We start from the raw sequence: 14531 nt of genomic DNA, 5'->3' as shown, positions 1-14531 counted from the left end.
CAGTTAACATATCTCTGATTTTAGTTCTTCCTGCCCTCACCTTTCTTCACTACCCTATGGGCTCAAGGTTGAGTTTCAAATAATTTGGTAGATGATTCTGCTATAGTTTAAGGTAGATATGAATAGATATTGGAGATGTCTTTGAATTCCATTTTAAGAAAAGCATCCTTACTTTGATAGGCTTTGTGAAGTCTCCGTACCATTTTCAAGAGGGTGGCGAAATTATTAAAGTTGTTCTTGGGGAAACTTGCTGAATATTTCAACTTTGTCAGAGGAAGAAGAAAATGGAATGAGGAATGTTTTTGCTATTTTCTAATTGAGAGTACAGTTGCTTAAAAAAAGCTGAAAAACAGTGATTATTGAAGGAGGCTCTATTACTTTCTGCCCTTTTATGAAACATTCTAAAAGAATGAATTTAGACAATTAGTCCAGAAAATAGGATTTAAAAAGTACTAAGTCTTTTTTTGTCAATTTTTACTTATTTCCAGCAGTGCTATATGCAAAACTGAGAAAGCATGTTAATATCTGGTTCATATTTCATATATATTTCTCTATATTAAAACTAATTTATTTATTTTTATTTTAGAAGATTTTCTGACTCAATTTTTAAAAATGACCTCATTATAAAAACTTATATTTGTCCAGGACATTATCTATCCTTCCATAACTTACAGAATGGAGTGGGAGAAAGTGTTAACTACAATGTAAACTATAATCCATGCTGTGTAGCAATGCTCCAAAATGTGTTCATCAATTGCAATGAATGTACCACACTAATGAAAGAAGTTGTTAATGTGGGGAAAAGGAAAAGTGGAAGGTGTGGGAGTGGGACATATGGGAATTCCACTTGGGCCAGCTTTCCGCATGGGGCAGCACTCCTGCTCCTGCTTGGGCAAGCTCTGCTTGGGCCAGCTTGCCTTCACCAGGGGCCTTGGGGAACTGAATCCTGGGCCTCCCATTGGGTAAACAGGAGCCCTATTGCTTGAGCCGCATCCGCTTCTCCTTTATATTTTTTTATGTAATATTTTATGTAATTTAAGTATCTTTTAAAAAATAAATAAAAGACATTTAAAAAATGAATCTGGGTGTCAATGTGATGTACAATTTCCATAGTGCACTCAATTTTAACATTATTTGGGAATATAAGTTCCCATTAATCATTCAGATCTTACACAGAGCAAAAGAAGAGATTAAACTTCACTATTTGGATGTTAAATATATATAATAACTATATTTTTCTATTTAGTTGAGGTAAACTCAACCTTTAAAAGTCATAAAAATTGTTAAGAAAATCAGTTGTTAATGTAATGACTATAATTGAAAATATATTCAGTAAGAGGGGAAACAACAGACAAAAATTTTTCAGTTTTCAGATAAAGGCAAGAATGAGGAAATGCTGAAAAATAATAACATTAAATATTTTAACACATAGATATTGTCCTGTGTATGAGAATGAAATACTGTCCTAGCAAAATCTGTGTGGCATCTGTATTTCATTTCATTTGATACAATCCAGTTCCTACCTTAATCCTTCTAAGCTGATGCACATATGTACAGAGGGAGTAAATTTATTTTCATGGCTTAACAGCTTCAGCTGTCTGCCTCTGAAAGATAGATATGGATGACCCTTATTCAAGTAATTAACTAAATGCAAACTTCATTCTTTGCCATTAATGGATCTTCTACTCTAAGATGAAAGTAAAATTAATCTTTTTGATTAAATGTTTGGATGCTTAAGTAGTCTAAATAGTAAGTAAGAAGCCATGCTTACTATGATCTAATCATACTTTCTCTTACAACTACATATATTTTGTGATGCAGCAAGATATATTAATGACTATAATCACAAATGAGAGAACACATTCTGGTATTTTAGAATTGGCTGACCAATAAATGAAAAGAATATGTAACAACTAAATCTTGGGGGGAAAAAATCACTGGTAGTACATAAAATGATTTAAAGGGAGGATGCTAGATTTTCTGAGCATATTGCCCTTGTAGATGCATAAAAATATCTTACTGATGTTGAAAGTTGTATGTATGTGTACGAAAGAAAGGTGTGCATCTTGAAATCCTTCTGATTATTCTTTGATTTCCAACAACAGTCACTAATTGTGGATTCTGGTTCTGCTCAACCCACTCCTTCCTAATGTGACATATTGCCTGATGTCTTTTTCAGGGAGTCACCACTTCACAGGTTGTTAATCACCAGGCTTTCTACTCTTTGCCAGGGTCTAGCAAAAGAACAGAAAGAGTCACTTCACTTTAAAATCAAACATCAACATCCCTTTCGCAGATTGTATGAATGAATGTGTTTCTTAGTTTTCTAGACTTCTGTAACAAATTATTACTAACCGGATGGTTTAAAATAAAAATTTATTGTTTCACAAATCCAGATGCTAGAAATCTGGAACCAGGTGTCTGCAAGTCCATACTTCCTTTTTAAGTCCCTGGGAAAGAATCTGTTCCATGCCTCTTCTATCTTCTGGTGTTTTGCCAACAATCCATGGCATTGTCCCCTCTGTCTGTTTGTGTCCAAATTTCCTCTTCTTACAAAGATACCAATCATATTGCACTAAAGGCCCATCCTATTCCAGTATGACCTCATTTTAACTTGCTTAATTTCATCTGCAATGACCCTATTTCTAATAAAATCACATTTTGAGATACTAGGGATTAGAACTTCACTATATCTTTTGGGGTGGCTTAATTCAATGTGAAAATGTCTTAAGTGTGTGTATTTATATGCATACATGTATATGCATAATTGGTTAATTACGTTCATTTTCTCATACAACCCTACCTATGAATCTTCCATTGATGAAAGTAGCATCAATAACAGCTGCACAATGACCACCATCATTACCACCCTTATGTCTGGTGCTGTGCTAACAATAGACCAAGATGGGCTAAAAGAGAGTCTGATTTCCAAAATGCCTTTCTAAGAAAAGGATTATTGCCTTAACTTCTCATGCTCACTAATTTGTTTATTATTTTCCTTTTTTTTTTTCTTTTTTTCTTTCTAAGTGTTAATGGTGCCAGGCCCATTACTCAGAGTTGGGGTACTCCAGTGAACAAAACACTCAAACATCCCCACCCTTGTGTTGTTAACATCTGTTTGGAAGAGACAATTACCATGATTAAAAAGATTAATTACATATCAAGTTAAAAGGTGGGTAGGGCTATGGAAAAACACAAGCAGGTAAGGAGGAATAAGAATGAAGAGGGGGGGTTTATAATTTTATATAGTGTAGACAGGTATAATCTCAATGAGGTGATTTTTGAAAAAAGACAATGAGATCAGGAAGAAATCATCCAAGGCAGTGCAACCACCAGTAAAACCTTTATGGTGGGAGCTTATCTGATTTTTGAAGACCCTTCAGGAAGCTAATGTGGCAGGAATGGAGTGAACAAGGGAAAGCATAACAGCAGTCAAGAGCAAAGAGAGAAGGACTGGGGAAACATGTAACCTCTTGGGGACTTTGGAGCAGAATGCTTACAGGGCTTGTCTATGTTTTAAAAGGACTGCCCTGATTACTATGTAGAGAATATATTATAGGACAGCAAAGGTGGAGGCTGAGAGATCAGTGAAGTGTCATTTGCAATGATTCATGTATTGCTCAGCCAAAAGGGTGCCAATGCCAAGAAACAGAAATCTGTTGACTTTTATAAAGGGTAATTATTTGGGGTAAAATCTTACAGTTACAAGGTCCTAATGAATCCAACTCAAGGTTGCTTTCTCACCAAAGTCAGTTGCCACATGTTGAAGCAAGATGGTAGCTGATCTCTGCCTGGTCTTTCTCTTCTTCTAAAGGCTCCATGGGCCCAGCTTCTTTTCCACCTCAGTTGTAGGCTGCCATAGAGTTTGCCTCTCAGGGATTGCTATGTCAGTCTCAACTTTTCCCAAGGCCAGCTGCAAACTGTCAGGCCAATGGTTCCTCTCTCTTCCTGTGTGTCTTCTTGAGTGAGTGTCCATGTATACCAGCCCACTAAGAAGGAAAGGACTGAACCTGAGTTCTGCCTTATTGATGTAGTCCAATCAGAAGCCCTAAATTGATTTTATCCAGTAGATGTAATCAGAGGTCCTTCACTGAATTTAATACAATCAAAGGGTATCACACCCAGAAGAACAGATTAGTTTACAAACCAAACTGTCACAGTTCAGAATAAAGATTATGAGGGTAGTTTGGAGAAATTAAGAAAGTTATCCAGTCACACAGTAAGTGAATTTGAATCTAAGTCTGTCTTACTTCACATTGACACTTCTGTTCCCTGTGTGCTCCAGCCCTACTCTGGCTCAGTTAGCCTTGGGGCAGTGAGCACATGCTTATTTCTTGACATTAGAAAGGCTCTCAGAGATATTACCTTGTGACCTAAGTGTTACGAATAAAAGAATTGGCTTTGGTTTTGACAGATCTCTGAAAATTACTGATAGCAGCCATAATTATGTTATTAGTTTTTAAAATATTTCCTTTTATTGGACACACCAGTGTCTGGATAGCCCCATGTGTAGCAAGGATAATAAGCATTTCAACAACAGTGACATAAAGACAGAAAAAAATGAAATAATGCCTTACAGCTGAAAGAAATCAGCAGAGCTTCCAAGATTTTTTTTTAAGCATAAGAGAGCATTTCTAAAAAAAAAAAAAAGAACATTTCTTTCAGTAAAATCATCCTGCAGTGAATCTTCCTTATTGTTTTGTGGTGCATGAAGCTATTTTATTTATTTATTTTTGAGGGGCTAAATAACATTCCTGTTCACCAAAGAAAGTTTCATATCCTATCCTTAATCAACAGATTTGAAGTGAGTATCCAGCTCAGTTCTTGAGAGAATTTGGAGGATGTTATACATACTGATAAAACAGTGAACAAAAATTAAAAACCTACATAAACGCAATAATATTTATTTTGTGTTTGATGTTTTCAGAGAAGAAAAAAGTCACATGGCTCAAAAATCTCTACCTACAAAGCAGTTTTATAGCTGCCAAATCCAAAACCAGTCCTCAGCATATTAAAGCAGAAGATTATGGGATACTATTTCCCATGTTCAAAAGTCAAACATTTGCATATGCTGCACTAGAAAATATTCTTGGAGAACATCAATAAATATGCAATTATACTGTCCTCAAAATTTAACTACAATGATTGAGTAGGATTTCATTCTAATTAGCATTGTCAAGAATTTCAAATTGGCTATGAAATAATTGGATTTGTCTTGACAGACCTTGTTGATTTTAAAGTGACATAGAAATAAGAAAGAGAGTATATTAACAAAAACTTACTCATCATAAAATAACTATCTGGTAGAGAAAAGAATATGCAATGCAAACAAACAAAAAAATCACAAGGTAGGGTGTAACAGGGAGAAAAATCCTTATACCATAAAAGTATGGTGATTGGGGAGCAGAAGTCTTTACTCAGGAATAACACAAATCTAGAATATTTGAAAGAAATATTTGCTACCTATATCCTACTTTGTATGTTTTTTGAGTATAACATACTTCAATTCCTTAAAGTTCCAATAATGCAATACTTTTCCCTTCCATCACTATAGCATTGGTTCCTTGGTCCATCAGGATTTAATGTCAGTGAATCTGAGATAAACATTAATATATTCTCCACAGTTGTACATATAGTATTTTAAATGACTATTTCAGTTAATCCTTCTTAAAACTTCAAGAATCTCATCATACACACACATAGACAGAGGTGTGTGTATACATATGCAAATTGCTTCTTCAATATCAGACAAATTTCTTAGAAGAGAAATCTACCTCCCGCTATCGTTTGTGGCTTCCTTCTTAGCCATGACTACTCAACTCATGCAATCTGGCTTCAACTCTCAAACTGCTACTGGAATTTGTCTCACTAAATCTCTGGTGTTCTGCTAACTGCAAAGTCAAGGAGTATTTTAGCTTTGATTGTCCTTAATTTCTCAGTAGCATTTCTCTCACTGAATATTCATCTGACTTGAAAAGCTTATCCCATGCTTTTCTTGAAAATAATTTTCCTGGCATTCTATTATTCTGGTAATCCACCCTAAGTGTTTCATTGCTTTATTTTAGAGGATCTTCTTCTTGTATTTCCTCTTTAAATGTTGTATCCAAGATTTCCATGAACAATCTTCTTCTCTACCTGTCCATTTCATGAATCCACATCCATTTATCTTATTTTGCTTTTTACAAAACTCTTCGGAGTACCAATCTAATAAATAGCCAGGAAACTGGTTCGCTAACCTGAAAACCAATACGTTGAACCTCTTGGTAGATAAAGTCTTGTGGATTTTCTCATGAACTCAAAGGTAATTTTTCCAATAATAAACTCTCTGATGGTTCTCCACTCAGTAATCTGTACTATAGTGAACAGAAATTATTTCAATGAGTGACTGAACTAAGCAAATTAGAAAGGCATCCTTCATTGACCCCAATTACCAGTCAGTCATAAAGTCCTATAAATTTAAATACATGTGTCAGATACTTACCCTCCACTCCTCCAACCTCTCTATCACTGTTTTGTTCAAGCTTACATCATTTCTACAAAGTCTCCTTTAGAAAGCTTGCTGTTTCAAATCTTGACTCTCAGCAAACATCTATCTTATATTCAACAGCTGTAATAAACTTCCCTTTAAAGAAAATAGAGATGATGATAATGACAGATAGATAGAGAAATAGACATGTAGATAGATGTTTAAATGGATAGATATATAGATAAATAGTCGATAGAGGAAAGGGAGAGAGAGAGAGAGAGAGAGAGAGAGAGAGAGAGAGAGAGAGAGAGAGAGAGCAAGCTCTGCTGTAACACAGCGGTTCCATTTCTGAGACCTTGGGTTTCCAGCAATTTTTATATGAAAAGTTTTACACTTTAGACAAAATGTGCTAGACAACTTGTAACTAGGAAAAAAGATTTCCCTGCAAGAATTTGAATGATAGATATTTTTCATATCTATGTAACTATACTAAGAAGATCTTCAAATTTTAGCAGCAAATGTGTGCCCTAGGCAGACACTTATTTGTTGGTATGAATATATAAATAGGATCTTTAGGATGTGTGCTTGGGGATCATAAGGTCCCCAAAGAACAGGCTTTAGAAAATTGTTGTTTAACCAATCACTGGGCTTTTGTTCACTAAGCTAGATATGCCAGCTGAGAGTGAAAACTAAATTTTTTAGGAAAATAAAGATTAAAAATATGTAGTAGAAATAAGAGAAATATAAACTACAGGGATTTTTAACTGGAAAATCATTAAATATCTCCTGATGAAAGTAAAGTATGATTCCTTTTCCCTAATCGCCCTCCTCACCACTTCTCTCAAAAAATAGCTGTTGGCAGAACTCAAACCTTCCTCTGTAATTATTTGATCATATACCAAATTAACCCGTTGTGTTCTCAAGGAGAATTGATGGTGCCATATGATTTTAAACTGTCAACAATAAAAACAATAAAACCTATTTCTCTTTACCCTCAATCCATACTCTTTTGATTTTAATTGCTTTCATCTGATGTGTGGCCTTTTCTGATTCTTCCATTATATTCTAAGATTCTTGGAAGACAGAGGCCTTATCTTCATCCTGCATCATTCTGTCCACAACCTCCTCACATCTCCCATCTCTCCAGAATCTAAAGTAGTGCTCTAAAAATAGCACTTTTAAAAACAGCTTTATAAGAAGATGATAAAAAGCAAATGTCATAGCTTTTCAATTCAACTTTGTCTCCTTACTCTACTACTATCACTCCCTCTGCATGGAATAAACCAGAAAATAAGAACAGGACATTTTAAAACCTTAGAATCATCTTGTGATTAAAATTAATCTGCCAAATACAGATTTGGGAGATCTCAAATAAACCTTTTATCTGTGTAAAAAATGAAGCTGCCAGAAAACAAATGCTGCTTTTTTAGTCTTTGAGAGTTTCTTACAAAGTTTGATGTATAAGAATAAACCCCTTTTCTGGGAGCTCTGTGTTAAGCCTTAGCAGCAAGTATGTCTACATTCACTTTCCTCTGAACATGGCTATTTTTCAGTGGATAAGCTCTATTACCTGCAGCCTCAGTATTCTGTTGCTTTTTCATATTGAGAATTATTTCTCTATAAAACTCTTCAAAAATGTTCCACAGGTGTAATATTGGATTCTGCAACTGCTAACCACTCTTTACAGCTACTAAAGGTGTAAATGTTGCATTCCCAAAAATGTTTTTTGAAGTCAGAATTATGGTAACTCTAGATAATGGCTGTAAACCAAATAATATTATCATAGTAACAGATTATTACTTTATAAATATCTACACCAAAATGCATCTTGTGATTATTTTTTCATCAGGAAAGAACTTGCTATTTACTCAGGATATCTACTATTTATTCCCTGATTTTGTTCAAGGAAGTCTGCATTGTACAGAATTTCATTTGAAATACATGAAATGTTCCTACTCTACGAACATTATTGCAATCAGTGTCATTTATTAATGCTTATTCTATTTCCAGACCAATACATGAATGCTGTGCAAAATAAAAAAGCTTTTTACAGAGTAAATAAGATATCTCGAAGCACTAAAAAGCAAGTATTTTGTTTCTTCATCTCTTGGAAAGTTCCTTACTGTTGCTGTAAGTCCTAGTGAGTTAAAGTTCTTTTATACACACGAAAAAAGATAATGGTTATAATACCATTGTGAATTTCAACTTTCAGCCCTCTCTCCAAAGCTAAAAGTTAGCCTCCAAAGCTTTTAGAAGGCTGCTGCCCTTTTCAAACTGTGTTTCTAGTGCATCAGTCTTATTGATTTATTCATAGTAAATGTTACCCTCTCATTCCTTGTGTGTGAAACTGAAGAAGGTTACATGAGTGCTTCCTAAACCCTGGCAACCCTCTCAGATAGAACTTGGCTAACAGAGACAACTCATTCTTTCTAGTCAGGACAATGGGAGGACTGGGGAGAGAAAATGGGGCTCTGAGTGCCAGCTAGGATAGGCCATAAATTCTAGTTCACCACCAACATCCAATGTAAAATGTTTTATCATTCCAGGAACTATTACTTCCAGAAAGTGGTAGAGCCTCCCCAGTAATAAACTATTGATCCTGATGGAACCGAGCGTGTATAATGTAAATTAGGTAAGCCTTTTTTGAGAAATCTATTTCTGTAATTTTAAGGGCCTAAGGTTTAATAGAAGTGAATGCATATCAAAAGAAATTAATGTGGCAGCGTAATTATACTGTACCAAATTCAAATTCACCAAGAGAAAACCCAAAGAAAGAAAACAAAAAAGAACTCTTAATTATGAGTTATCTCATCTCCCTTTATTTACATATTTATTCGCTCATATTAAAAACTGGGACACTTTTAAACCTGATTTCTCATTGTTTATTTTATTTCACATTGTACCATTTTATTTCAATGCCAATTTACATTGAACTCATTACTTACTGCCCTTGAAGGTGTATAAAGAAGGGGAAGCCTGGAAAACCTACATTTTTAAACAATAACCGAAGAAAATATAAAATAGGTAACTTCTTCCTTTCATTGTCTCCACTGATTATCCACTAAAACGATTAGAATACATTCTCTAATATTTGATAGGGCCATCATTTTACAAGCATACCTTACTCCACTCAAAACCCTTTAATAAGGGATCTACTTTTGCACTTGTACTTTGGGCAGACCTTCTAATCAGTATAGATTAGCCCAGCTGTCTTCACACTGGCTTGCACATACCCCTGGGATTATACAGAAATGTTCCCATATGCACCTTGACATAGGAAGTGTTAGGGAATTAATTTCAGATTACCTGCTTCCATATGTACTCCTCTATAATACTGGTTTGCTGAGAACTCCCACATTAGAGGTGTCATGCTATTTCCTGTCACAATAATCAAGAAAGAGATAAACTGCTCATCTATTCTGATTCTTTCTATTACATCTTTCCTTCAATGAAAAATATTCCTGATGCCAAACAAAGGCATAATTTGAAATATTAGTGTCAGTCTAGCTCCTTTTGTTTCCCACGTACAATAACGAAGTCATGAAGCTTCCTCTCTGTCCCTGTCTTATACATACTTTGAGAAGCATTGCTTGAAGGAAAGGATATTTGGATCCTAAGATGATTTAAGTTGAGATACATCATAAAGTAGAAAAGTTATGAAAGTGATGGCAATTTCCATTTAATGGCATTTTCTCTTTCATTCCTTGGATTTTGTCAAAGAGCACATCTCTCCTGTGGAGTATAGCAGAGAGCAAAGTAGAGAGAGTACACAGGTACCAAACATTAAGGGGTGTTAAGCCTTATTCCCATCAGCAGGCAAAATCATGGTAGGGATCCCCTTTGAATTTGAACATGGTACAGAAGTACTGGTGTGTATAACAAGAACATAATTCCTACACCCATTTAGTTCCTTTCACTTAGATGTTATAGTTTTCTAATATTGTCAATTATGTAATTATATATAAAATCAGTTGCAGACTTGAAATGAAATTACCAATTTATCTATATATAAGAATGCTTAAGTGTCTGTCACTGTGTTCTGTGATGTCTTTTAAGGCATTTTGATATGAACTAAACAATTAAAATTTGCCATGAATATATAGTTTTTTGTATATAGGAAAAAATCTAACAGGCACAATTTTTATTTAGAACGTGAGGTTTTTTTTATCAGGTTACATATAATATTCCCCTCCATTGAAAAAAATCCTTCTACAGTGAAAGATTAATTGATATAAATAATAGCCATTTCTGAGGTTTGGAATTATTTAAAAATTTAAGGTAACAGAATTCTAATGGCTGGCTAAAATTTGATTTATAATGTGAATTCCATTTTTGCATTCAAAAATTTTAAAGAGAATTTGATCAAGTTCTTAACTGATACATGGATAAATATTTTCTGGATAGGGAATATTATGTGCTTTTGATATTATAGATACCTCAGGAAGCTTATCATTGTTTTGAGAAGAATCGCTGTACAAATTCTTTTCATTCCTCTCTCTATATTTATATGAGCAAAATTATAAATATATATATATTTCCAGCAATTGACATGTATATTTATTGCACAAATATCCCCTAGAACTGAGAGGTTTTTATAATACAGGTGCACATTTGAGAAATGTATACAGAACAAAGACCAAGTACGTACATTTTTATTTATCCTACCGTCTAAATAACTTAGAAAAAAATGGAATGTTTTATAGGACATCAACCAGAAGTAGGCTTTGTGTAAAATCTACTTTTTAGTGAGCATCTCCAGTGTACACCAACTGCAGAAAAATGAAATCTGTGCTAGTATGTTTATTGCACTTGACATTTTCAAACTCAAAATTAAGACATATTAATAAAATCCAGGAACATTTAAAATAAACCCACTAGTTTATATACAAAGAAAAATTAATTTTAATTCTCTAATGTAAAAGATCCCTTTTTCATTTCCTATTGCAACAAAGCATTTATAAGACTTATTTCATCGATATATTGATATGGGCTATGTGTGGGGCCTGTGTGTTTCTTCGTGAATAACCTGGGCTGTGTGTGTAAACTTGCTAAAACTTAAAATTCCACCATAAGTCATGTGTGCATGCAAACAATAAGAACTGCAGCCCCGCCTGCCTTTCATAACCATGCCAACCACTCCAGTCTGCCTAGTTCCTGAGAAGTCAATTAAGTGATATAGGCTCTATAGGCTTTGGATATTCAGGGAGGATGCAAACTAAAAATGTTAATTCAAGCCTACCTGGAATGTGGGGCATATGTGTTAATTTAAGCTTATCTGGGACTCAAACAAAGCACCATTTGACTCCCCACTCCTACATCCTCTGTATAAAAGGGACCCAAAAATCCTATGTGGGGCTCGGCTTTTTTGACAAGAGTCCACCGTGCCAGGCCAGTCATTAATAGATTTTCCTTCTCAAAAATATTCCTGAATCTTGGACTTCCATACACAATCATTGGATAAATGAACCAAACGCAAAAATAAATTTATAAAGAAATAATTCCCTTCAATTTCATTAAGATACTTTTTCAGTAAAATATCAACTTATGTTTAATAAACATGTATCAAATACTCTAATTTATTTATATTGTTTATATTTTAGACTAATAGCAGTTTACTTAAATATAAAACATTTTTCAACTATCTAAAGAATTAAATTTCAATTTTATATCTATTTTCAACTATACCAATAAATTAACTATCTGCTCAAATGAAACTCTAAAATGAATCCAACAACTTTAAGACTCTAAGCATCACAGTAATGCCCAAGGTAAAGTTAAACATTATTAGACATCCAAAAAATAAGAAAATGTGGCCTGTACACAGGAAGAAGAAAATAATTGATATAAATTAATCAGAGAATATTCAGATTTTTGAATTTTTGAAGTTAACCAAAAGAGATTTTGATGCATCTTTTATGCATGTGTTCAAATACCTAAAGGAAATTGTGGTTAGAATGAACAAACAGATGTGAATATCAGTAAGAAATGAAACTACTTTAAAAATTAAAATTTTAGAATTGAAATATATGAATTATGAATTAATAATTCACTGGATCTGACCCAAGCAGATTGGAGATGGAAGAATGGATAATCCCTGAATTTAAGAAAAAATCAAAAAGAATTTTCTAATGTGGAAAAAGAAAGAATTAAAAAATGAAAAAAAAATAACAGAGACTTGGTGACCTTCCTAACAATATCAAGCAGACTAACATATATGTTTTTGAATTACAGAAGAAGACAGAAATAAATGAAAAGAAAGTGCAATTGTAAAAAATAGCAAAAAGTCCCCAGATTTAGAGAAAAGCCTGAATTGATAGACCAAAGAAAGTCAATGAACCCCAAGAATGATAGGTTAAAAGGAAATCATATAATCAAAGTCAAGAAACAGAGGGTTATGGAAAATCTTGAAAATACCCCCATAGAAAGAACATATTGCAGGTACAAGAAAATTGATATAAAGAATAGCCTTCTTATTATTAAAAGGGAAAGAGATCACACCAATTGAATTTTTCCCATGCTTCTGGGGAATTCTATACACATGCATGATGATTTTGTAAGTTCACAACTTCTGCAATAAAAATATATTTAAAAAAATAATAGGGTGGGTTGGGACAAAAATACGTCAAGTGTAAGATATGGACTATAGTTAGTAATATTTTGATGATGCTTTTGCATAGTTTGAAACAAATGTTTCACAAGGCAAGGTGTTTGTGGTGGGGTGATGTAGGGACCCCTGTATGATGTAATGCATGTTTATTTTGTAAGTTCACAACTTTTACTATATACTTAATGTTTACGTACTTTCATGTATAAATGATATACTTCAACAAAATAAAAAAAAAAGGAAAAAGAAAAAATAATAAGATAAAAAACATTGGAAGTCAGAACATATCCTTAAGAAAAGAAAATGAAATGGAGACAGATTGAGATAAGCAAATGTTGAGAAAGTTTAAATCATGACATAAAACTAATCAACGTAGTTGTTATTTTTACAAGAATAGAAAAATAGAACAATTTAAGGAATAAAGAATCCAGAAATAGACAAGCACTTATAAAATCATTTAAATTTTGATAAAGGTGCCAATCTATTTCAATGAGAAAGTGATTTAAACAAATGGTCCTGCAACAAGTAGATAAAACATACAGAATGAAATAAATCCTAATTCCACCTAATAGCATACAAAATCACTACTTCGAATTAGAGCAACCCCAAAATTGAAAAGTTAAAACTCTACAATTTTAGAACAACCATGCATATCTTTACAACCTGAGGCAAAGAATTCTTAGAGATAAGATAAAATTAATTAAGAATAAAGGGAAAACCTGACAAAAAAGACTTCATCAAAATAGGAAAGTTAGTAAAATGAAGAAGCAAAACCTTTTAATGAGAAGAAAAAAAGGTTTTACATATAAAGTACTGCTAAAAACAATTTTTAAAAATCCCCAAAAAGGGGTAGAAAATGGACATTTTACAAAGAAAGATGTACAAATGTAAAATAGAAATGAAAAATGTTCAACATAATTGTTTATCAGAAAAATATGTGATTAAAATAAATTTCTATACATTCAAGAGGAAAGTTAAAATTTAAAAATCCCCCAATACCAAATGCTGGCCAGGATGTAGAGCTCCATGATCTCTCATACATACAGGTGAGAATGTAAAATAGCAAACCCTCTTGAAAAAATAGTTTGGCTGCCAATTTTTATACATTTGGTATTTACCCAAGAGAAATGAAACCCTATGATCCTGAAGAAAAATGTTCAGAACTGCTTTATATACAAAAGTTAAAAACTGGAAGTGGTTTAGTTGTCTCACTAAAGTATGATGGATAAATACTTCGTGGTAAATTAATGTGATGAAGATACTTGTATTAGTCAGCCGAAGCAATGCTAATGCAAAATACCAGAAATTTGTTGGTTTTTATAAAGGGTATTTATTTGGGGCAGGAGCTTACAGATACCAGGCAATAAAGCATAAGTTACTTCCCTCACCAAAATTAATTTATTGTGACGTGTTGGAGCAAGATGGCTGTCGACACCTGCAAGTGTTCAGGCTTCCTGGGTT

The sequence above is a fragment of the Dasypus novemcinctus genome, chromosome 2, assembly GCF_030445035.2.
Source record: "Dasypus novemcinctus isolate mDasNov1 chromosome 2, mDasNov1.1.hap2, whole genome shotgun sequence".
Taxonomy (NCBI): Eukaryota; Metazoa; Chordata; class Mammalia; order Cingulata; family Dasypodidae; genus Dasypus; species Dasypus novemcinctus.
Note: the sequence above shows the minus strand (reverse complement) of the source record.